The sequence below is a fragment of the Ambystoma mexicanum genome, chromosome 7q (genome assembly GCF_040938575.1).
Source record: "Ambystoma mexicanum isolate Mex_15411 chromosome 7q, UKY_AmexF1_1, whole genome shotgun sequence".
Taxonomy (NCBI): Eukaryota; Metazoa; Chordata; class Amphibia; order Caudata; family Ambystomatidae; genus Ambystoma; species Ambystoma mexicanum.
Genome location: NC_090941.1, coordinates 1,018,570,857 through 1,018,596,597, shown reverse-complemented (window position 1 = coordinate 1,018,596,597; position 25,741 = coordinate 1,018,570,857). Strand labels below are relative to the sequence as shown.

The 25,741-nt window shown below is 51.3% G+C and overlaps 1 protein-coding gene across 6 annotated transcripts in view; it reads left to right on the top strand.

The window, feature by feature from the left end:
* The window catches only part of ARAP1 (ArfGAP with RhoGAP domain, ankyrin repeat and PH domain 1), a 2,533,956-nt gene that overhangs the window by 245,484 nt on the left and 2,262,731 nt on the right, over window positions 1–25,741 (top strand). For 5 of the 6 annotated variants that reach the window (XM_069640265.1, XM_069640262.1, XM_069640267.1 and 2 more), the window contains exon 2: window positions 9,471–9,541. The exons of the other annotated variant lie outside the window; for it this stretch is intronic. The gene's annotated coding sequence lies outside the window, so the exon portion shown is untranslated. The remainder of the gene's footprint in view (window positions 1–9,470; window positions 9,542–25,741) is intronic. 6 annotated transcript variants of the gene reach the window in all.

Genomic DNA, 25,741 nt, shown 5'->3' with positions numbered 1-25,741 from the left:
TGGCGACGAGGAGGCGAGCCCCAGTGCTTACAAAGGGACAAAAAGGAGTGCAGAGGCTCCTCCGTACAGCAGCAGGCACAGGCACTGCGGAGAAGGCCCAAACACTGCTCCTGCAATAAGAGTTGAGATGGGCACAGATAAAGGTGCATTTGGAGGGTGGAGGATCTCTGTGGCAACAACTTTGGGATCAAAGTTGGGGGAAGAGGACGTTGCGTGAGCAACACTCATCAGCAAAGTTGCCTGGCAAGCCCGGCCCCTCCCCTTGAGCGTAGAGAGCATGCTGCACGGGTCACTATCTCCCACTCCTGACCGGTGTTGTGACACGTTGCCAGACAACGCAACGTGTCACAGACAAACCTCATCACGGAAGTCAGGCGAAAGCAAAGGAAAATACGCTCAAAGCGCAGGAAAGAAGGACAGATCAAACAAGGTGCCATTTGCAATGTATTACAGATAACTCCTTGCAGGCAAGGCAAGACACTCTCAGGGTTGCAGATAACAACCCAGGAACATTCAAAGTCAATTAAAAAAAATAAGAAGTGTCCATAAACTCTGCAGCACCAACAGCAATTCATAGTATTCGTGACTGAAAAATAAAGTAAACTTGGAGATATAAAAAAAAAGTGTAAGCATGGCCACAGCAGCAATACCTCCTCCACCTCCATTCCTAGCTGAACCAGGGACGCCACTAAAAAGTTGGGAAAGTTGGGGAAAAAATTAGACCTACATTGTGGCTATGGGTGGGGACACATTTAACCCTGCTAGAAAACAAGCATTGTTGCTGCATAACCTGGGCATGTTGTATTTGATGGACTCCCAGAACCACAAGATTGAATTCTCCTTAGCAGTAAAGAAAATGGAAGAACATTTTGAACCAAAGAAAAATATGACTTTCGAAAGGCACACATTTTTCCAAAGGACACAAGACCTAATGGAGCCTGTAGAAGGATAGGCACACGTGTGGCTGTTCTGAGGACACTTTGGTGCCTTAACAAATTTGCTTATTAGAGATCAACTGGTGAGATGCATCAACAATCCGAGGGTGCAAGAGAAATTATTGGCAAAGGACATGACCCTAGAACAAGCAGTGGAAATGACATGGGGAATTGAGCAAACAATGCAGTATATGAAAGAAATGAGAATAGAAGAAAACAAACAAATGTGCGCAGTGAGTCAAAAAAAAGTCTTATGGAAACAGTAAAGAATGGATAGGACACAAATGCTTCAGATGTGGGAATCCAAGACACTCAGCAACCAGCATGTTCTGTCCGTCGAAAAATGCAGACGGCATCAATTGTAGACGCAGAGGTCATTTTGTGCTCATGTGCAATGAAAGTTCCATTAATGTGGTGGAGTATAAGCAGAATCACGTTGAACACAAAAGTGCTTTATCTTACCATTGTGGAGAAATCAAGCCACGGCACATATTCGAGATATCAGCAGTATCTGGTGTAATGGAAGGACCTGTGGACATTTTTCATATTGATGCCTCAAAGATCCCAATGAAGATTGACAGAGCTTCCCCATGGGCTATTACTTCAGAGGAAACCTTCACAGGAAGTTTATCTAGAGAACTACAGAAATTAGCACAATCTCATGTTCAGCCATGTGGCTATGGTGAGAGTGAAATAGAGCTGATAGGGAAGTTTCATGGTTGTGTTGGCTATAAAGGTAGAGAATGTGTGGCTAACATTTTGGTAGCAAAGAAAGGATCATCCTTGCTGGGATGGGAGGAGCAAAGGAGTCTAGGGGTACGGATTCAGGCAAATGTCCCCATTCCAGTGACAATGGCAAAAGTGGATGACAAATGGGTTGCATAATTTCCAAAAGTATTGACATTGAATTTGGGGAAACTAAGACTTCGAACATTGTATCAAGGTGAAAGCAAAGGCGCAGCCGGTGGTGCACAAAGCACGGCCAGTTCCCTACATTATGAAGAGACTACATGAAGATCTTGATGGTCTCTTTAGAAAGAGGAGTGATTGAATGAGTGCATGGCACTGAATGGCTTTCACCAATAGTGTTGGTAGCGAAGAGTGATGGGAAGATCAGTTTATGTGTTGACTTAAGAGAACTTAATAAGAACCTGTTAGTGGAGAGACACCCTCTGCCTGTCATTTCAGAAGTTCTGGCTGTGTTGGGAGATTCTAGTTGGTTCACGGTAATGAATCTGTCAGCAGCTTATCACCAAGTACCTTTGTCGCAAGATTGCAAAAATGTCACAGCCTTCATTACTCCAAAGGGAATTTCAAATACCGGAGGATGCCTTTTGGTTTGGCATCTGCTGTGGTTGTCTTTCAATGAGTGATGGAAAAGGTGTAGAGGGTGTCAGCAATGTAATTTTGTTCCAGGACGACATTCTTGTTTTTGCTAATTGTATGGAGCAACATGATAAAGTATTGAGAATTGTATTGGAGAAGTTGTGTGAGGCTGGGGTAGCAGTGCACCGTAGAAAGTGCAAGATTGGAGTGCGTGAGGTGGAATATTTAGGGCACAAATATCCTGTAGAGGGATTTTTCCTAAGCACAGTCTGGTAGAAAGTATAAGTAAGCCCCCAGCACCACAAGACAAGGATCAATTGTGGTCATTCATGGGGATGGCAGAGTTCTATTACGAGTTTGTCAATAACTTTGCTGTTATTTCAGCACAGTTGAGGGCATTACTAAAGAAATGGGTTACTTTCCTGTGGTCAGATGAGTGCATAGAAGCATTCCAGGAGATAAAGAAAGGGATTACTAATGCCACCTCGTTAGGAGAGTTTGTGAGTGGACGCAGGGCACTTTTGACGGTGGATGCCAGTTTGGGGGCGTCGTTGTCACAATTGGACTGTGGGAAAGAGGAGCATGTGATAGCGTTTGCTTCCAGACCATTAAGGGTTGCAGAAAAAAAACTATTCGGTCATAGAGAGGGAAGCCCTAGCTGTGTTTTGGGCTGTCGTGCACTTCAAATTCTTTTTGTGGTGTCGTCAACGTGTCACTGTAAAAAAAAACATAGACCATTGGTGCAGATGCTGGCTGGTGGGAACTGGTCCGGATGGTCACCCAGAATTTCAAAATGGATGTTAGGACTACAAAACTATGATTTTCAGATGTGGTATGTTCCTGGCAAAGAGAATGTGGTGGCAGATTGTCTCTCTCGGCTCCCAGTGGATTGTGATATTGAGGTTGTAGGGAAGGAACTAGAAGAAGAGAGTTGCCAGCATTGAGCAAGAATGATTGGATGAGGAGGTATGGACAGCAACAAAGACGGATGATGTAGTGCTCAGCAAAGTGAAGGAGTGGACGGTGGAAGGTTGGCCTGGTAGGAGTGAGGTAGACAGGAAGTTTGATCGATTTTATCAAGTGAGAAATATGTTATGTTTGTCTAGGTCCAGAAAAAGGCTGGGGAGGGAGAATAAGATGGTTCCTCCTGAAGGCATTAGGGACAAGCTAATAGATGGTGCCCATTAACGGCATTATGGTATGAACAGTACAAAAAGGATGCTAAGACAGTTACTGGTGGCCTATTTGTATGGCAAGTGACAAAAGCAAAGTGATGCGGGCAGTGCTCCAGATAATATTTTGAGGTGTGAGTATTTTACGCATGGTTTTTCAAATTAGACAGTAAATGCAATTTCAAGTAATTAAAAATTAGTTTTTTCCTCTGCAAGAGAGTAAAACGTATCCAACAAATATACCCAATGCATAAGTAAAATCGGACTTGTAGACCAAAAGAGTTGTAGATCAAAGTTGTCTGGCTTGCGCAGAGCCTTTCACTCCACAAGCAAACGGCACATCCCGTCTGAGCACATAGTAACAGCACATCACTCCACTTGATAATGGGATATATCCTCCCTGAACATGCTAGCTACACATCTCCTCTTGACACGTACTAATGAATACGACACATACTCTGTGCACATGGTAAAGGCACATATCCTTTCAGCATTTTCAGAGATTTGCTGTTAGCACTTGAAGAACAAATTTGTGTCATTTGCATGTGTAAATTGCACCTTTACACTGTGCGCATGCTGACAGCACATCTCTATGCATATGCTAATGGCAGACATTGTTTCCACATATTGTTTAGCCAGCCTGATATTTGCACACGTTGACAGGACATATCTCTACCCATAGTGACCTCAAATCTCTTCTCTGCGAATGCTATTGGCACATCTCTTCTCGTCTGCTAATGTTGCATCTTCTCTGCGCACATACTAGTGGGACAGCTCTCTGTACATGCGTGCTAACTGCGCGCATGTGGACAGAGGAGATGTGCATTATAATGACATGCCTACTTTACGAACATGCTAATGGGACATACCCTCTCTGCACATGCTAACTGCACATCCCATCCCTGCACATACTAACTGCACATCCTGTGCAGCGATGGGATGTGCAGTTAGCATGTGCAAACTCCACATCCTGTCTCTTCACATGCTAACAGCACATCTCAGCTCTGCATGCTAATTGCACTTCTGTTCCAAACTAATGGCACATCTCTTCTTGGCACGTGCAAATGACACTTCTTTACTAAGTACGTACTAGGGGACATTTCTTCTCTGCGAGTGCGAACGTAGCATCTCCTCTGCCCATGCTATAATGGCACATCTCCTCGCTGCCAGTCTTAACGGCAGGGCTCCCTTCTGCACAGGCTAATGTTGGCAAAGCACATGCTAACGTTGCATCCAAAGAAAGGGTGGAAAGCTACCGGGCAGGCGGGTGGCCTGCACTTCCCAAGTTCCAATTACGTGGAGGGCTGACGCAGCCTTGATGGGTGTGGCGCAGAGGGAAGACCACAGAGGAGTCGCTTTTTTCTTACAAGAAATGCAATAATGAAGAATGACTGTTCACACAAGTTACTATCAGTGCTGGAAATGGACAAAATGTACTGGGGCCAAATGTGTACCCGATTTTTTTTTCCCCTCACCTTTCCTTATTCAGCCTGACTCGAACACATCCTCGCCAGCCCGCACCACAATGCCCAACAGTGCTCCCATGGTATTCTGCTCAGTTTTGTTGTAATAAATCAAGTACCATTCGAAATGGGATAATAACTGTTACCACAGTGCTTAAAGGCTGAAGGAATTTGGCTAAAAGTGCTATGTAAGAACACATAATCCCTTTCCACCTGTTATTGGCATAGCCTCTGTACACATGCAGCAGCACATCTCCTCTCTGCACATGCTAAATGAGCATCTCTTTTCTGCATGTGCCATTGGCATATGGCCTAACTGCATGTGCTAATGGCAAATATATTCAGTTCCCGGGCTGCCCCGTATCTCTTGTGCAGGGTAATGGAACTGTTCATCCCTGCATGGGGTAGCAGCCCATCCCTCGTGGTAAGCGCCCGTCTTACTACAGCCAGCATAACTTTATAAATTATACATTACAGAGCAGGTTTGCAACGGGCCATGGTGCAGCAAGTAAAGGAATTATTGCAGATGTGTTATTTCAGCACTGTGAGGGAACCAGTGGGGGTGGCTGGTGGCTTGTGAGAGTGAGCCGACCTACCTGGCCTCCCTCCCATGCAAGGGCGCAACGAAACCTACATTTCGGGGTGAGGAGCGGGGAGGAAAGTACGTTGTGATGGGGGGGCCTCTTCAGAAAATAGGCAAGGCAAACTTGGACGCTCTGCCCCCACTGTTCTACCCACTTCCCCCCATGGTCTGTTGTGGGGACCAACTATCGATTAGTATATTTTAAAGCACAATATGCAGAGGGGTGATGGAGGACATTCTTGAAAGTAACAGCTTTAAAGTTTTACTGTGTTTTGTTTAAATACATTTTTCTGAACAAACACAGTAAAACTTTAACGCCGCCAGTTTCGGGGAAAGGCTTCCCTCACCTCTCTGCCTAGCAAAATGCAAGTGTGCACATCCAGGGGTGCACCTAGGCTAAAATGTAGGTGGGGCTAACCCTTCAAATGTTGGGAGAGGCACTAACTTCAGAGACAGTGGGGGATTGGCAAACTTACTTTTGTAGGGGCATCTAACTTAACCATTGTAATAAGACTATTATAGTGCAGCTTCAATGTTACAATCAGTTAACTGCTCTCTCCTTTGAGTCTGAAACACCCACTTCTTGCAGATCCTGAAGGTCCTAGAAAGTGTGAAAATGGCAAATAATAATAATAATAATAATTTAGCATTTACATAGCGCTACGAACCCTCTGGTATCTGAGCGCTGCTTATTATTACCCACGGTGTGTGTGGTGCTCATTTATCGACCTCAGACGAATGAAAGGCTGAGTTTGGCACTGCAGGGATTCAAACCTGCGTCAGCAGGCTCTGCACAGATATCAAAGCAAGCGCTCTATTCGCTGTGCTATGAGACCGGCTGTGATGGTGTGCAATGAAAGACTCAATATCATAGCAAAACAGGACATTGCAGAGTGTGTGGCAGTACTATGGACAGCCCAAGCAACTTCAGTGGCTGGGAGCAACAGGGGAGAAAATGTAATGTTGGTTCTACCACAGTCCGCTATAGTAGAATCTCTGGTGCACTGACTGGCTGGTGAGACTATATCTGCCTGTCAAATCCGGTCTTACAAGACTTGGTGGGGGGCAGTGCAGCAATAATGCAATTCTATGCAGCAGTATTCGAGCCACTAGCAGAGGAGCACCAGGATACACCAATGTGTCCCTACACTTATTAAAACGGCCCTATTGTAAGGGTGTAAACTTAATCGTTTATAAGCAGTCCAATTTTTGCAATTGAAGTCAGGGTGAGATTACATTATTTGCCCAGGATCACACGCTTACGCTCAACAGCGAATCTTTGATTTGAACCCACTCTTCAATTTGGGCACAGCCACCTTCTTCCGCATTTTACTTGGAACAAAAATGTAAGTTTTGGGTGTGAAGACCTACAATAATACTGTCCTATGGAGTTTGCTTGCAAAATAACCAAATTTCATAGAAAAGCATCATGACAACATGTAAATACTTATAGCAGCATGTTGGGCCGAAATAATATCACTGTATCTTTATTTTCCACATCCTGAATAGAAAACTATAAGATGCAAAAGACAAAGCATCCTGATTTATACACTTTATTTTCAGCGCTTTAAAAACACACAAAAAATAAGTTCTGCCATACACTCACTTAGGTTTGGGGATTTGTCACAAACCTCCACCCTGTTGTTATGTATGGTTAAAGAACATTCAGCTAAAGACATCGAAGTAAACTTTACTTTTAAGCATACGAAGCTATTAGACGTTATGGGTATGAACACATTTTATGCTGCTGATGACAAGACAAAAGAAACGCTACAGTGGCATCTAGTGGTGGAAAGTATGCTTTTTAAATGAATAAACACAGTGTAAACGGTACGTAATAGAAAATAAAATCATCTGTATTGGCTACAAATACATGCGTAAAAAGGCACGGTACGCACCTTATCTGTAGGGCTGGATGCAGGAGACGCCACCGAGGCCTGTGCGGGTACCTGTGGAACTGTGGCAAAAGGTGGCAGTGGACTTAATGGGTCCTTTTCAAGGACTGGGTGAAGGTTTCAAATTTATTGTGGTTTTGGTGGATTATCACTCGAAGTGGATAGAGTAGAAGGCTCTATGGGAGGTGACCACAGTGGAATTGGTGACGTTTTTTTAAGAGGTTTTCTATCGGAAAGGGTTTCCTGCAGAAATTGTGACTAATGGGGTGCAGTTCTGCTCAGAGACAATGAAGACATTTTATATCATCCCAGGGCTAATGGGCTGGTAGAACGAGCTAAAAGGGCAGTGTTCAGTTCAAGGCATAAAATAAGCGGTATTGCATCGCTATTTGCGATATAATTAAGCCTGTTTTCTGTTTATCTTCATAATCATGTTGCAGTTTCTGCAATATGATTTATGATTTTCCACCAAAAAAAAGGTTCCTTTTAATGCTTGCCTCTGTGCACAGCGTGCACTGCAGGCGAGGCAGGCAGAAGCACGCAGGCTGGGCTCAAAACATTGTGTCAATGTGATCCCAGCCCGGGTACGGCATCACGTGAGAGGAGGATCTCCGCCCCCTCTCACACTCGACTCCAGCTTCAACGGTAAGGAGGTTTGGGTGGGGGAGCCGGGCCCTTTTTATTAAGTTATCTTTTGGGCGCTGGGTGTAAGTGGCTGATAATATTTCTCCCGCCCGCTCTGCGGGAGAAATATTCTCAACCACTTACACTCAGCACTCGCCGTAATAACGCAGCCTTGTGCTCGTAGAAGGCCTCTTCTATGAGCACAAGGCTGCATTATTACGGTTGGTGCTGGGTGTTAGAGAGCAGATGCTCTCTAACACCTCGCACCCGACTTAATTCTACGAGCATTAGGCACTGTTATTACGGCGGGTGCTGGGTGTTAAGAGAGTGCCTGCTCTCTAACCCCCAGCACCCATACCTGCCTAGATTTGAAAATCAAAATTCCTGAGATTTATGCCCTGTCCACAGTGAGTCACACAAAACCCTGCCCATTTTCACCTGGCTCACATGTCAAAAAGGTAAACTCTGTTGTAATGTGATGTGATGTCAGAAATGTGTGGTTCAAATTGAAATATGCATATTTCATTAAATTGCCTTTTCACAACCACCCAAATTGCATTGGACAAAAGACATTCGCCTTCCATAAAATCAACACTTTAAAATGTGCACATGTAAACTCCAAGAACCAATACAAAGGTTTTCCCTGAATTTTGCAGTACCGAAATTGGATATTTTACCTTAGTCAGGTTAGGCAGGGTGGCACAAGGGGCACTGCCCCCCCCCCCCTAGCGACGCCACTGGTCATACAGTGAAGGTCATTAAATAAGAGCACATTATTGAGGCCAGGGTGCAGGACCAGATATAGAACCGTGGAGGGGACTCTGATGTGTGCCCCCCGGCCTCCCCACAGCTGATGGTTGTCTCGGGCACCAACCGAAAAAGTGCTCCACAGTGAATTAATTCCTTTTGTGACATTGTTTGAATAACCCAAGGGGGAGGTGAGGAAAATTGTACATTTTAATTCAGCAACACTGGTCAAAACTATTGGGCCAGTTTGATGAGTTACAGGACTCCAGTAACTCATCAAACTGGCCCACATTGGCCAAAAAGGTGGCTCATTTTGATCCAATAAATGGGCCCACACAAGCATTTTGCATTCTTGGTTAAGCCATGGGCCTATTGCCCTATATACGCCAGTCCGCAGCAGCCTGCAGTGGTGCATGGAGGTTAGCTGCCGAATTTATCACGAGGCAAGCAGCCAGAGCCAGTAGGAAGCTTTACACTGGCCAGTTTGCGGTCTGGAACTATGGGGTCAGTTGCTGGACCTCCCCCCCATCCCCCAAGAGGCTCGAGGCCTCACTTGTTTGTAAAGGCAAAAGGCCCCAACGCTGTCCCTGATTGCTGGGCTGGGTGTTGGCAAGTGGCTGTGCTGGCATTTGTTAGGCTGTCGATTCTCGAGCCCCCCGCCGCCAGAGTGAGTGTGCATTGTTGAGAGTAGCCAGTAAATTAATTGCTTTTTGCCTATTTTGTAGGAATTGGTCTGCAGAGTAGTGGAAGATCAGGCAGAGAGGACCTTCCCACTTGATAACAACGGTCCTGAGAGGTAAGCCTAGCCCAATCTTTTATTCTAAAAATATCTTTTTAATGTATTCCAAGGCCTTCTGCAAGAAGGATGTGTTATTGGTGGCAGGTGGCCGCGCTGGGAATTAATTTTCTCCTGCCCGCGGTGGTAGAAATATCAATACCAGCCACATGCTTGTGCTCAGCCCTGAACTAAAAGCACTGCTGGTGCTGACAGAAAGCCTTCTTTCAATCACAATTTAAAGAATATTAGCTTTTCTGAGCCGGCAGTGTTAAAATTGCAGGGCTGTGTGCATTTGATGGGCAAAATATTCGTCCCAGAGCCCTTTGCTAGCACGCAGCTCTGCACTGATAAAGCCTGCAGAAGGCTAAATCATTTGCTCTTTCCTGTCAGCAGCAACATCGATTTGCAATTAATAGTTTTTAGAGCTTTATTTGTTTGGCCACATTCATGCAGCAAACCTTTACATTTTACAGTCATTGCACTGATGTTATAATTCAGAGGTACAGAGAAATCATTTCTGCATTAGTGTTAATTCTATATCTTGGGGTACAACTAATTCTGGTGACATTCAATATTAATACAAAATTGCTAATCAAATTAGTTCATTTGCTAATCAAAAAACAATGTATTGGCAAAATCTGCTAATCAATTTTTGGAAACTTATTTATGCCTAGCAGTTAGCAATGAAATCAGGGGTGAGGCGGTATAAGGTTTTGAGAGAAAAGGTGTGGAGTTATTGTATCATACCCCACTCAGTTACGAAAGTGTCCCCTTTTGTCTCATTAATAGGACGTCAACCGGGTACAATATTGTGTCCGCAATGCAGTTTAAATGTCTGTCGGGAGGAGGTGATGAGGTTGGTACAGGAGGCTCAGTGTCAATACAGAAGGATATTTGATGAGAACTCCAATGTAAAGCAACGTGAGTGGGTGGTTGGAGATTATCAAGAATCCAAGATATGGTCTCAATTGCCTGTAGAGCAAGTTTCTGGGACCAAAAAGGATTGCGGCAGTGAGGAATAGTGTGGTGGTGGTTGATGGTGGATATGTATGGTCAAAAGGTATACTGGCAATAAGCAGAGAGGGGAATGATGATGATGGGAGAGTTGAGGATGGTGAGAAGGAATGAGAGAGAGTGAAGAGTGAGAATGAGGTAGTGGAGAGTGGAAGTGTGTAAGCGAGCGTCCTGGATGGTGGATGGATCTTGGGAGCGTTAAGACATTTCCAGTTAAGTTTAAGGATTTTCTGTGTGCTTAGAATGTTATGTCAATGTGGCAACTGTATCTGGTTCATTTGTACATTGTATGGTATGCATTTCAATTTCCTTAGGGGTGTTCTTTTTTCTTGTTCATTCAATGTTAAGGGGGGGAGATGTGTTATGTTCTGTAATGTTCTAGAGCCACCCTTGGTTCTGGAACACACAGTGGCAGTTGAAGTAGGGCCGGGGCAGAGGTGCCTGCTGCTTTCTGTACTCATAGATAATTAACCATTTTCGGTTACTTACCGTGTCTATGTCGTGCTTGGTAGCTGAAGACTCAGACTCTACCCACACAAACACCAGACAAGCAAGCCAGCATCCCTGCACATTCAACTCTGAAAACAAACATGCACACAAAAGCCAGTATTTACCCAATGGGCACCCAAGGCATGGAACACTACACTCTCCATCACCACTTTCAGACAGAACCTCAAAACATAAATGTTTCCCCACACTTAACTCTGCCCTTCCACCTCCCCTGCTATCACATGCCTTTCCTAATGTTCCTATCCTATCCTGAAAACATTTTGTAACTTCTGTTTCATCTCCTATCTTTTTAACCTTGTAAGGTGCTCCAAGACCCTCAGGGTAGGGCCAGTGCTGAACAGAAATTAAAATAAAAATAAAATAAAAATGCTGAGTGGATGTGTAGCATGTCCGTTCCCATTTTGGTTGGTCTTGACGGCATGGCCCTATTGAAAAAAATATCCTTGCATCCATAGAGCTGAACCTGACTTGCAGTTAAAAGCCATGTTTTGTATTTTTGAAGAGTACCTTCCATGCATGAAGCATATATGGTCTTGTCATCAAGAGGCAAATTAGAGACTTTTTCTCGTGCCTCTTGTTGCAGGGGCAAACCACATATGTTCAAACTATGCCCTTTCGACATTTCAGGAGCCTGATCCATTGGGTCCGTGAACTTGTATGGTTTGCTGGTTTAAAGTCGCACTGACTTTGTGTCGCCACAACAGTGGTTAGCAGAGGTAATCTTTTAGTAGGTTGAATGAAACCTCACCGTCCACTTACACATCGCCTGCCTGTAAACCCCACCTTTTCTCTACTGCCCTTAGTGCTCTAGGCCTTTTTAGGGCGAGGTGAGCAAGGACCGACGATGTATGTACGAACGTCCCATTTACAGCTGTGCGCGCAGCTCAGTTCCCGCTAGGATCATGCTTCAAGTTCAAAGGTGGGACATCTATTTCTTTTCTTGCCTTCTCTCTTCTTAGAATCGATAAACCTACGCTGTTTAGTTTTAAATGACTACATTTTGTGATCTGGGCAGTTTGCAGCAGCCCTACTTCCCAAGTACTGCATCACATGTTTGGGGAAGAGGTCAATGTCCATTTACTATAATTGTGCTACATGTTCATAGCCATGCCAGCAAAGTTATCTTAAGCAGCTTCCGGACAGAGGCACAGGAGCTATGTCCGAGTGAGTGCTTTATTTTATTTGTGTCAGAAGCAGCCCCTTGTTGTACTGCTTCTTGGCTTGGTTCGCGCTATAGCAAACCTAGCGCATACATATGCACACATACATACATACATACATGCATAACCCCTCACTACAGTCCTGGATAATGCCTAGCAGCGTTGCTCCCCACTCTTGTTTAACTACCAAATAGTTAAGCGCTTTTCCTCTGGTTGTGGTGGTAGGCGTAGCAAGGATTGTCTAACAAGTGGTGCCTGAAGCTAATTTAGTTGGGCCCACGGCAGTGACATCTGTAAATGCCCAGACAGTGCTGCTGAGTGGGAATTTACAGAGTTTGGGTGGGCCTTGCCCGCTCAGGTCCTACCCTGTTTACGCACCTTCACCCCACTATAAATATGATGAAACCAAACGGATGCCTAGCTATTCCAGGGATAGTGGCACAACCGAAATGTCCCACCATCAGTGATAGATTTAAGGTAAAGGGCCCATGGGCAAGATTAACAAAGGCCCTTGAGTTGGTATGTTATAGAGCCGGGGCTTAGGGTGGACAGAGTTAACAGGTGTTATTAGTGCGACAATGACTAACTGAAGGGAAAACATTTCGGGTTTTTCATGTTGTCCTTTTTACTGTTAGAAGTGTGCCTTTCGAAGTGACTGGCTGGCAACATGATAACCGCCTCCCCTGGTTTTGCTGACATAAAGTGATTTGCTCAGGTTCACTCAATTTGTTCAAGTGGAAAATCCACTTGACTCTACCATCCACTCGGGCCTTCCAAAATAACACACTCCCTCCTTTCAAAGTATTCTGCTTTCCTCTTCCGTCTGCTACCTTCTCACCTTCCAAAAGCCCCTCCACACTTCTCACCTTTCATTCGGTACTCTCGTCCCCTTTTAACCGCTCTCCTCTTCCCTCCAGAAAAAACGGCCCTTTCCATAGCTTGAAAAGTGTACACCACACTTCCATGAGCAAGAAAGAGCTTGTAGGTTAGTCGAAGGAACTTTGCAGCCCTTAGAGCAACCTGTGGCGAGTTATAGGTTGAACCGTTCTTCTTGTAATTGTTAGTGAGCAAGAAGGGCTGCAGCACTTGGTGTAAAACACTGTGGCTGCTCAGTGTTCTGAAATACTAAGTTGATGTGAAACACCTAAATTATGATTGCGCCCTTCAATTTTCAAATAAAGTACTTAGACATCTTTGTAAAAATTGTTTTTTATGGTTGAAATAAGAATCAAAAAGAAAATTACATGTTGATCCATATCTGTGGTGTAGTCAAATAATGCTAGAGACTGTTTTAGGTATTAGTCCTTGAAGAGGTGCAAGTACCCTCTTGAAATAAGAATCAAAAAGAAAATTACATGTTGATCCACATCTGTAGTGTAGTCAAATAATGCTTGAGACTGTTTTAGGTATTAGTCCTTGAAAAGGTACAAGTTACCCTCGACACGTGTTTCTCCAAATTAACGGGCCGATTCATGGAAATAATGTGTGCCGAAAATCTCTGCGCAAACGTGCGAAAGCGTGCGAATCGCAGCGCAAGTGCGAAAATCACAGCGCAAGCGTGCGAAAGCGGCGCACATCGATTCATGGAAGCCCGTGCGCGTGTAAATCGTGGGATGTGCGCTAAAATCCTGCGTGGCGCATGCGGGCGCACACGTCATCAAACGGCGTGCGCTACGCGCACAGCGAAAGCGCACATAGCGCGGCACACACAACAAAAGTGGGCGGAACACGGGGTGTAACATGCGGAATGGGGAACAACGCGTGAAAATGTGGGCGTTATGGGGGAAGTACAGGAGTTAAAAGCGCGGAACGCCCCCCATCGCGCCTACAACACGTATTCAATGAATCGAACAGGGGAAACGCGTGCGCCATAAAAGACGCGCTAATCCGGAAACACGTACACCAGCAGGAAGCAGGCGTATGCGGCCCTGCGCAGCATAAAAGTGCGCGCAAACAACAAACAAGCTCAGACGCTACGATTAATATACCGTTCCTTGCAGAAGTGGTCGTGGGACTTCGCAGGAGGAGGAGGATAGTCAGGCCCAGAATTTTTACACCCAGGACCAGCCTTTTTGGGCTGCCTGATGACCAGATGTATGGGAGGTAAAGGTTTCCACCTCACATAATACTCGACCTGGTGAGTGAATGGGAGGATGACCTCACATCACCCACCCTGTGCTCCCAAGCACTGAGCCCCTTGGAAAAGGTGCTCAATGTACTGCACTTCTTGGCCACTTGTTCATTTCAGCGGACAAGTGCCATAGTGGGGGAGGTGTCACAGGCCACGCAGTCACGCTGCCTACACCAGGTGTTGGCCATCATGACTGCACGCTCTTCAGTCCGCAGGCTCATATACATGCCCAGAACACCTGCAGAAAGGCAGGCTGCCGTCCAGAATTTTTACGGGTGGCACACTTCCCCAAAGTGCTAGGTGCCATTGATTGCACCCATGTGGCTCTACGTCCCCCCGTGCAGGTAGTATGTGATGCCAAGGAAATCATCACCTCAGTATATGCCAACTATCCAGGGTCCACCCATGACAGTTTAATTTTCAGAATGTCACCCCTAAACCAGGACCTAGAAGCTGGGCGGCATGGCAATACATGGCTGCTTGGTGAGTCTAAATGCCTCTGCACATGCATGCATGTCAGATACTGAGTAATGACACAACCTCACTAATGATACCCATCATCACCTCCCCAGGGGACAGTGCCTACCCTCTGAGCACCCACATGATGACGCCAATTCGGAACCCCACCAAACCACCCGAGGTAAGATACAACACAGCCCATATTGCAACCCGGGGCATAGTGGAGCGAACATTCGGAGTGCTCAATTCACGCTTTCGCTCCCTTGACCGCTCTGGTGGGCCGCTGCTATACGCGCCCCCAGTAGTGTGCAGGATCATAGTGGCAGCATGTGTCTTGCACAACATTGAAACCCACCGCGGCCTGCCGGTGGACATGGTGGTGCCCCCACATCCCCAAACACATGCGCGGCCGCTGCGCATGGGAGGGGAAAGGGCACGTGGTGAGGCAGCCCGTACGCAGCTGGTGGCTAATTACTTCACCTAAAATCACACCCCTGTGGAGTGCACACAGCCCTGGCACATACCTGCTGACAATCAATGATGATGACATAAGGGACAGTCAACTGTCACAACCATACCACCCTGAGATTGGTCACCTGGAAGTGTTACATTGTGTGCATCCCTACCTACCGAAAGACTACCAATGCTGTGTCACAAAAGGACACACATTTATGCTGCATGAATGACTACCCCCTTGCAAAATACATGAAAATAGCGCCATGTCACCCAACTCCTCCCCATCTCCGCTACCCAACACACCATGGCATGTCATGCAATGTGAAAGCAAACAAAGGAATCCACAACACATGACAGAAGTGTCACAAAGTGCACTGTCCCAAATGGAAACAGGTCACAGACAATATGCTCCCAGTAATCAATAGCAAACAGCACACATGACCAAATACTTACCAGCAACACAATACAGCAACACAGGATGAAACATTGCCAAAATATGACAGTACAAAATCAAAATAGTGCAAGTCTTACAACCTGAATAAGCCAGCACATCGACCCCTTCCAAATGCAGAGTGTTGCTGTCAGGCAAATGTGTCAATGTACTGCATACAACATGAACTGCATCTGCAAAGGAGACGGCCTTGTGAAGATATGAAGAAGGTATAAGGAGGAAGACATGGATGCACAAGCACATATCAATACACCATGCAGTGTTCAATACAACAACAATCCCCACTAGGAATGTACACACAGCTTTGACTACAGACGGCCCACACAGCTCATGGGAGCCCAATGTCACTGTGTAAGTCACTGTCACTTGGTCACACCCTTTGGAAACCCATGGAAAGGGGAAGCAGGAGGTGTGTATGTGTCAGGAACCCAAGCATCTAACCCAAACACAGGACAAGCCTGCATGTGCCCAGCTGGAATACACAGTGGATGCCCATGGGAGCCACACAAGGCAACACACTGTAAAAAAATATTAAAAAAATAAAAAAATAATCAAAAATGGCCATGTGGGAGCCAGGGGGGGGGCACCCAGGAGGTTCAAGGACAGGGTCCACACCAATACCCACCTGCGTGGATGTTGTGAGAAAAAAAATACCTCCATGGGCTCATGGCCTGCACGGCTATGCCAATGTGGGAGAACTGCTGTTGCTCTCTTCACCCTCTGCTGCTGCATCAGGAGGTGGTGGTGCTATGTGAGGAGGCCCACGCAAAGCCCTGGAATGGTCCATAATGGCATCATGCATGGGGGTGTTGAAGGTCTGATTCTGGAGGATAGTGCGGAGACCCCCATGCAGCACCTCACGGGTTGCCTGCATTTCTGCACGCATGGCCTCGCGTGATGCCCGGATCTCCTCACGGGTTGCCTGCAGCTCTGCTGAGAGGGAACGTGTGAGCTGCTCCAGCTGCTGTTCTGCCCTAAAATTTCGGGAAGCCTCAAGTTCAACCAGACTCTCCCTGAGGAAATGGAGTTCTAACCTCAAGGCTTCCCTGTGGCCCTGGGACTCTAGAGATATGGCTTCACGAAGAGTGTCCAGTGCCGCCCGTCAGTCCCTGTTGGACGCCAACATGTCGTCCCTGTGTGATTGGCAAATGTAGTCTGTTGCCTGCTGTTGTTGCTCCATCTGCCTTTGAGGGGGGAGAATGGAAGTGGCCACCCTCTCCATTGCCTGAGCCATCATTTCAACCGATGCCCCCTGTTGTTCTGCTATACTGTACATGGAGTTTTCCCATACAGTATTGCCTGGTGGCATACGGCCACCGCGTCGGCAGACACCACACCTGTTTGGGGCAGGGCGATCTGCACCTTGCTGTGCTGGCACTGCCTGAGGCTGCAGGACTGCATTCCCCCTCTGATCTGCTGGCCTAAGAACAGGATCAGATGTTGTGGAGTGTGACCCTTCATCCGTAACCGCCAAAGGCGGACTTACCAACACTGACATCCCCATAGAGGGTTCTACCCCTGGTGCAGGTGGGTTGGACAGAACAGAATCCCTGCCAGAAACACTCACCTGCGACAGCACATAAGTCTCATCATCCGATTCACCACCTGAATCATAGATGTCTGGGGAGGTGCAACCAGAGACACCTCTGGACAGTATGGTCTGCAGTAAGATTGGGTTTTCACCCACCACCACACCACGTCCTCCACTGGTGCCCGGTCGTGGCTGAGATTCCTCCTGGGTCTGCACCATCTCCTCCACCTCAACAGCATCAAGTGCGTCATCACCTGCAAAAACATGAAAGACAACAAATGGAAACAGGCCTGAGCACCATAGCACACACATAGGCCTGACAATCCAGAGATCCAGTACATGAATTACACATATCCCACATGACTATAACCCTGGCATGCATGCACTGTCAATGGGTTGGAAGGGGAGGAAAAAAAGCAGACACTGAGGACACCAAGATGGAAAAGCAACACATTTGCTGCACGCGGGGTAGCACTGGCATCACACATTTGCCTGTGAGTGGCATGTCCAATACACATACATGACACATCCCAGCACATAGATGGCATGTAGCATAGCCATGGTACATTTGACAAGTACAGCCATATGTCAGTGAATGAGTACTGTCACCCATTCATGTGAGATGGGCATGCTGAGGTAAGAAATGCAAAATAGTGTGACAAAATACGCATGTGCCACACACTGCAACACATCCAGTGTACAATAATACAGTGATGGCATGCAGATGGATACATCAATGGTTGGTCACTTCAACATGACACAAAAAAACGATCATGTTCTACATTCAAACAGGCCCCAAATATTTTTGTGAGCTGGCTCTTACTCAATCAGCCTGAATGGTCTAATCATTCCCATAACAAGGTAATAAATGTGGTCCAATGTGGGGTGTTATCAATGACAGAAGCATGCCACATATGTGGCATTAGGGCTGAAAAATGTGTTGCAAAAATGGGAGAATTGAAACAATCAGGCTGAATGAACACTGAAAAATTCAGAACAATGTTGTTGCAAGATGACAGTTCAAGGGCAACTGCAGTAATGTTGCGCTAACTGGCTACTGTGGTCAGAAGGGATACTGTCATACCCAAATCCAAGGGCGCTGAATTGTTTGGAGGAAGCACATGGGTGACCCATACCACTCAGGACTACATACCCTCACCTGGCACTCAATCTGAACACGTCACCCATGCAACATACACATGGATTACACACACATGCATGGGCACTCACCGGACAATGCTTTGTAATCTGGTAGGTCTCCCACGCCTTGGATCTGTTCCTCTGTGATGAAGGTTCCAGCAACAGACTCATGTTCAGTGAGTTGGTTGTCCACCGGTGGAGACCCACCACCAGTCACCAGAGTAGAGGCATGATTGGAAGCCAGCTTGTTCTTTGCTCTGCATTTTAGGTAATTCCACCGCTTGTAGCAATCATCAGCTGTGCGCCTCACAAATCCAAGGGCACTAATGTGGTCCGCGATGGTCTGCCAGTGTGCCCTACGTTGACCAGGTGTGGTCTTGCACCCTGCAGTCACCACCATTTTGTGGCTATGTGCCGACACATAGGCCACAAGTGCATCAAGTTCGGCGTCATTAAAGCTAGGCTTCCTTGACGTGCAGGAGTGTGTAGCCGTGTCTGGAGTCTCAGCCTGTAGTGCCAGAGCACCCTTCTTCTTCTTGTAAGGTGGTGCGGATCCTGAGTGGCTTACACCGCTCTGGTCTGAGGGGCAGAAGCGCAAGTGGGCTGGGTAACAGAAGCCTGTAAAGGCACAATGACCATAGGTCTTGGTGCAGGCATTGGCTGCAGGATGATGTTGACAGGGCCAACGTCGGTTTGATGGACCTGGACTGACACTGTCCCGGCTGGGAGACTTGGAGCTGGGGTGGATTGAGCTGCAGCTGCCCCTGCAGCCTCCCCACCCTGGCTACTTGGGGCAGCAGATGACATTGCTGCCCCAGATCCACGTGGCCTGGTGACAGCAACTTTCACCGCCACACGTGGCTTAGACTTGCTGACCTGGAAGTCAGCCTGGGAGTCATCCTGTGCCGGTTCAGGTGCCAAAATGGGCCGGTCCAACAAGGGCTGAGCTGGGATGGTGTCAGCTACGTTTCACACAACCATTGGGGGGGGCATGGGTGTCCCCGATTGGTCCTCCACACACGGGGCTCTAGGGGCACCCTGCAAATCCTAGCCACGTCCCGTACCGCGCCCACCATGCCCACCTATTAGAGGTCGGCCACCTTTGCCTCCCTTATTGCTTGGTCGCTTCCCAACCATGGCACTGATGTTGTGCGTATGGGAGTTGCAGCAAACAATTGTCCTAGGCAATTGGGGTGAAAGGGGTAGGGTACTAGATGGAATTCGCACCCTAGTGCTCTAGCAAGGCTGTATGTGACCCCTGGGGGAAGATGACGGGTCACGCAATGCACAGGCACCCCAAAAACAAAAGCACACGTGCACGCAACCCCTGGTAGACCCGCACTACGCTGTGGCACCCAGAAACACAAAAATAAGCGTACGCGTGTTAAACGCAGCCTACAATGACCTCTGAAGGGGTACGCGACATACGGGGGCAACCACAGTTGGGAAATACGTGCGTGACTCACCGTCTGCCTTGAAAAAGAACGTGAAAAAGACACGCGTGTGCGCGTTGGCAACACCCCCGCCAAAAGAAGAAAACAACACAGTCTGAGGAAACAGGGAGTACGAACTGGAAATGTTGTGAAGTAATCGCGTGTGAACCGACAAGAAGTACAAGATACACCCGCTCGCTCTCCACAAAAAGCACGTACAAGGAAATAGCGTGATACTCGTACCTTTTATGCCAGCCCACACGTGAAACGTCACTTACACGCTTACGCACTAAGGCCCTTTTCTCCAATAGCACAGTGACGTGCAGTTTTCTCACATGCTGATTCACTATGCACCCGTGTTGTGGGCAACACCTGCGCGCATAATGTCACTGACGCGCTTACGCGCTAAGGGCCTTTCCTCGAATTACACGCTGACGTGCAATTTTTTCACGTGCCAAATCACTCCATATCAAGCTGGCCACGTGAAAATACACGGAAGACCACGCTCCTGCCCAAAAAGCCATTTTCCTGCCCCCAAGAGCCCCGAGCACGCTCCCACCAGCCATCTGCTGCTGCCTGCCTGCCTGCTGCCCACGTGCCCTGCTATTTGGTGCCTGCACATCAGCCATCTGCAGGGGTCCAGTTGCTGTGTCCACCCCTGCTGGAACAGAAGACTCCCGACTGGGATACCATCGCTCCACAGCCCAGCCCCACGACCCAGTTGTCCACCCACGCCTACCTCAGGGGTCGACATGTCGGGGCAAACACCATCTGAGACCACTGGCGACCCCCAGTCAGAGAGGCAGAGGGCCACCAGCTTCAGTGAGAAGGAAGTTGGTGTCCTGGTGGAGCATGTCCTGGGGCATTATGATGTCCTCTTCGGAACATCACGCGCCAACAAAGAAGTCGGGGCCTGCTGGTAGGTGCCCCTCACTGCTGGGTGGGTGGGGGTGCTGGAGGACATGAGTCGGGGCCTGCTGGCAGGTGCCCCTCACTGCTGGGTGGGTGGGGGTGCTGGGGGACATGAGTCGGGCCTGCTGGCAGGTGCCCTTCACTGCTGGGGGGTGGGGGTGCTGGGGGACATGAGTTGGGGCCTGAGGCTCACTGCTGGGTGGGTGGGGGTGCTGGGGGACATGAGTCGCGGCCTGCTGGCAGGTGCCCCTCACTGCTGGGTGGGTGGGGGTGCTGGAGGACGTGAGTCGGGGCCTGCTGGCAGGTGCCCCTCACTGCTGGGTGGTTGGGGGTGCTGGGGGACATGAGTCGGGCCCGCTGGCAGGTGCCCCTCACTGTGGGGGTGCTGGGGGACATGAGTCGGGGCCTGAGGCTCACTGCTGGGTGGGTGGGGGTGCTCGGGGACATGCGCCAGGGCCTGCTGGTAGGTGCCCCTCACTGCTGGGTGGGTGGGTGTGCTGGAGGAAATGAGTCGAGGCCTGAGGCTCACTGCTGGGTGGGTGGGGGTGATGGGGGACATGAGTCGGGGCCTGCTGGCAGGTGCCCCTCACTGCTGGGTGGTTGAGGGTGCTGGGGGACATGAGTCAGGGCCTGAGGCTCACTGCTGGGTGGGTAGGGGTGCTGGGGGACATGAGTCGGGGCCTGCTGGCAGGTGCCCCTCACTGCTGGGTGGGGGTGCTGGGGGACATGAGTCAGGGCCTGAGGCTCACTGCTGGGTGGGTGGGGGTGCTGGGGGACATGAGTCGGGGCCTGCTGGCAGGTGCCCCTCACTGCTAGGTGGGTGGGGGTGCTGGGGGACATGAGTTGGGGCCTGCTGGCAGGTGCCCCTCAATGCTGGGTGTGTGGGGGTGCTGGGGGACATGAGTCGGAGCCTGAGGCTCACTGCTGGGTGGGTGGGTGTGCTGGGGGACATGAGTTGGGGCCTGCTGGCAGGTGCCCCTCACTGCTGGGTGGGTGGGGGTGCTGGAGGACATGAGTCGAGGCCTGAGGCTCACTGCTGGGTGGGTGGAGGTGCTGGGGGACATGAGTTGGGGCCTGCTGGCAGGTGCCCCTCACTGCTGGGTGGGTGAGGGTGCTGGGGGACATGCGTCAGGGCCTGCTGGCAGATGCCCCTCACTGCTAGGTGGGTGGGGGTGCTGGAGGTGCTGGGGGACATGAGTCAGGGCCTGAGGCTCACTGCTGGGTAGGTGGGGGTGCTGGGGGATATGAGTCAGGGCCTGCTGGCAGGTGCACCTCACTGCTGGGTGGGTGGGGGTGCTGGAGGACATGAGTCGAGGCCTGAGGCTCACTGCTGGGTGGGTGGGGGTGCTGGGGGACATGAGTCGGGGCCTGCTGGCAGGTGCCCCTCACTGCTGGATGGGTGGGGGTGCTGGGGGACATGAGTCAGGGCCGGAGGCTCACTGCTGGGTGGGTGGGGGTGCTGGGGGACATGAGTCGGGCCTGCTGGCAGGTGCCCCTCACTGTTGGGTGTGGGGGTGCTGGAGGACATGAGTCAGGGCCTGAGGCTCACTGCTGGGTGGGTGGGGTGCTGGGGGACATGAGTCAGGGCCTGAGGCTCATTGCTGGGTGGGTGGCGGTGCTAGGGGACATGAGTCTGGGCCTGCTGGCAGGTGCCCCTCACTGCTGGGTGGTTGAGGGTGCTGGAGGACATGAGTCAGGGCCTGAGGCTCACTGCTGGGTGGGTGGGGTGCTGGGGGACATGAGTCAGGGCCTGAGGCTCATTGCTGGGTGGGTGGCGGTGCTAGGGGACATGAGTCTGGGCCTGCTGGCAGGTGCCCCTCACTGCTGGGTGGGTGGGGGTGCTGGGGGACATGAGTCGGGCCTGCTGGCAGGTGCCCCTCACTGTGGGGGTGCTGGGGGACATGAGTCGGGGCCTGAGGCTCACTGCTGGGTGGGTGGGGGTGCTCGGGGACATGCGTCAGGGCCTGCTGGCAGGTGCCCCTCACTGCTGGGTGGGTGGGTGTGCTGGAGGAAATGAGTCGAGGCCTGAGGCTCACTGCTGGGTGGGTGGGGGTGCTGGGGGACATGAGTCAGGGCCTGAGGCTCACTGCTGGGTGGGTGGGGGTGCTGGGGGACATGAGTCGGGGCCTGCTGGCAGGTGCCCCTCACTGCTGGGTGAGGGTGCTGGGGGACATGAGTCAGAGCCTGAGGCTCACTGCTGGGTGGGTGGGGGTGCTGGGGGACATGAGTCAGGGCCTGCTGGCAGGTGCCCCTCACTGCTAGGTGGGTGGGGGTGCTGGGGGACATGAGTTGGGGCCTGCTGGCAGGTGCCCCTCACTGCTTGGTGTGTGGGAGTGCTGGGGGACATGAGTCGGGCCTGCTGGCAGGTGCCCCTCACTGCTGGAGGGTGGGGGTGCTGGGGGACATGAGTCGGGGCCTGAGGCTCACTGCTGGGTGGGTGGGGGTGCTGGGGGACATGAGTCGTGGCCTGCTGGCAGGTGCCCCTCACTGCTGGGTGGGTGGGGGTGCTGGGTGACATGAGTCGGGCCTGCTGGCAGGTGCCCCTCACTGCTGGAGGGTGGGGGTGCTGGGGGACATGAGTCGGGGCCTGAGGCTCACTGCTGGGTGGGTGGGGGGGCTGGGGGACATGAGTCGTGGCCTGCTGGCAGGTGCCCCTCACTGCTGGGTGGGTGGGGGTGCTGGGTGACATGAGTCGAGGCCTGAGGCTCACTGCTGGGTGGGTGGAGGTGCTGGGGGACATGAGTTGGGGCCTGCTGGCAGGTGCCCCTCACTGCTGGGTGGGTGAGGGTGCTGGGGGACATGCGTCAGGGCCTGCTGGCAGATGCCCCTCACTGCTAGGTGGGTGGGGGTGCTGGAGGTGCTGGGGGACATGAGTCAGGGCCTGAGGCTCACTGCTGGGTAGGTGGGGGTGCTGGGGGATATGAGTCAGGGCCTGCTGGCAGGTGCACCTCACTGCTGGGTGGGTGGGGGTGCTGGAGGACATGAGTCGAGGCCTGAGGCTCACTGCTGGGTGGGTGGGGGTGCTGGGGGACATGAGTCGGGGCCTGCTGGCAGGTGCCCCTCACTGCTGGATGGGTGGGGGTGCTGGGGGACATGAGTCGGGCCTGCTGGCAGGTGCCCCTCACTGTTGGGGTGTGGGGGTGCTGGAGGACATGAGTCAGGGCCTGAGGCTCACATGCTGGGTGGGTGGGGTGCTGGGGGACATGAGTCAGGGCCGGAGGCTCACTGCTGGGTGGGTGGGGGTGCTGGGGGACATGAGTCGGGCCTGCTGGCAGGTGCCCCTCACTGCTGGAGGGTGGGGGTGCTGGGGGACATGAGTCGGGGCCTGAGGCTCACTGCTGGGTGGGTGGGGGGGCTGGGGGACATGAGTCGTGGCCTGCTGGCAGGTGCCCCTCACTGCTGGGTGGGTGGGGGTGCTGGGTGACATGAGTCGAGGCCTGAGGCTCACTGCTGGGTGGGTGGAGGTGCTGGGGGACATGAGTTGGGGCCTGCTGGCAGGTGCCCCTCACTGCTGGGTGGGTGAGGGTGCTGGGGGACATGCGTCAGGGCCTGCTGGCAGATGCCCCTCACTGCTAGGTGGGTGGGGGTGCTGGAGGTGCTGGGGGACATGAGTCAGGGCCTGAGGCTCACTGCTGGGTAGGTGGGGGTGCTGGGGGATATGAGTCAGGGCCTGCTGGCAGGTGCACCTCACTGCTGGGTGGGTGGGGGTGCTGGAGGACATGAGTCGAGGCCTGAGGCTCACTGCTGGGTGGGTGGGGGTGCTGGGGGACATGAGTCGGGGCCTGCTGGCAGGTGCCCCTCACTGCTGGATGGGTGGGGGTGCTGGGGGACATGAGTCGGGCCTGCTGGCAGGTGCCCCTCACTGTTGGGGTGTGGGGGTGCTGGAGGACATGAGTCAGGGCCTGAGGCTCACATGCTGGGTGGGTGGGGTGCTGGGGGACATGAGTCAGGGCCGGAGGCTCACTGCTGGGTGGGTGGGGGTGCTGGGGGACATGAGTCGGGCCTGCTGGCAGGTGCCCCTCACTGTTGGGGTGTGGGGGTGCTGGAGGACATGAGTCAGGGCCTGAGGCTCACATGCTGGGTGGGTGGGGTGCTGGGGGACATGAGTCAGGGCCTGAGGCTCATTGCTGGGTGGGTGGCGGTGCTAGGGGACATGAGTCAGGCCTGCTGGCAGGTGCCCCTCACTGCTGGATGGGTAGGGGTGCTGGGGGACATGAGTCAGGCCTGCTGGCAGGTGCCCCTCACTGTGGGGGTGCTGGTGGACATGAGTCGGGGCCTGAGGCTTACTGCTGGGTGGGTGGGGGTGCTCGGGGACATGCGTCAGGGCCTGCTGGCAGGTGCCCCTCACTGCTGGGTGGGTGGGTGTGCTGGAGGAAATGAGTCGAGGCCCGAGGCTCACTGCTGGGTGGGTGGGGGTGCTGGGGGACATGAGTCAGGGCCTGAGGCTCACTGCTGGGTGGGTGGGGGTGCTGGGGGACATGAGTCGGGGCCTGCTGGCAGGTGCCCCTCACTGCTGGGTGAGGGTGCTGGGGGACATGAGTCAGAGCCTGAGGCTCACTGCTGGGTGGGTGGGGGTGCTGGGGGACATGAGTCAGGGCCTGCTGGCAGGTGCCCCTCACTGCTAGGTGGGTGGGGGTGCTGGGGGACATGAGTTGGGGCCTGCTGGCAGGTGCCCCTCACTGATGGGTGTGTGGGAGTGCTGGGGGACATGAGTTGGGCCTGCTGGCAGGTGCCCCTCACTGCTGGAGGGTGGGGGTGCTGGGGGACATGAGTCGGGGCCTGAGGCTCACTGCTGGGTGGGTGGGGGTGCTGGGGGACATGAGTCGTGGCCTGCTGGCAGGTGCCCCTCACTGCTGGGTGGGTGGGGGTGCTGGGTGACATGAGTCAGGGCCTGAGGCTCACTGCTGGGTGGGTGGGGATGCTGGGTGACATGAGTGGGGCCTGCTGGCAGGTGCCCCTCACTGCTGGGTGGGTGGGGGTGCTGGGAGACATGAGTCGGGGCCTGCTGGCAGGTGCCCCTC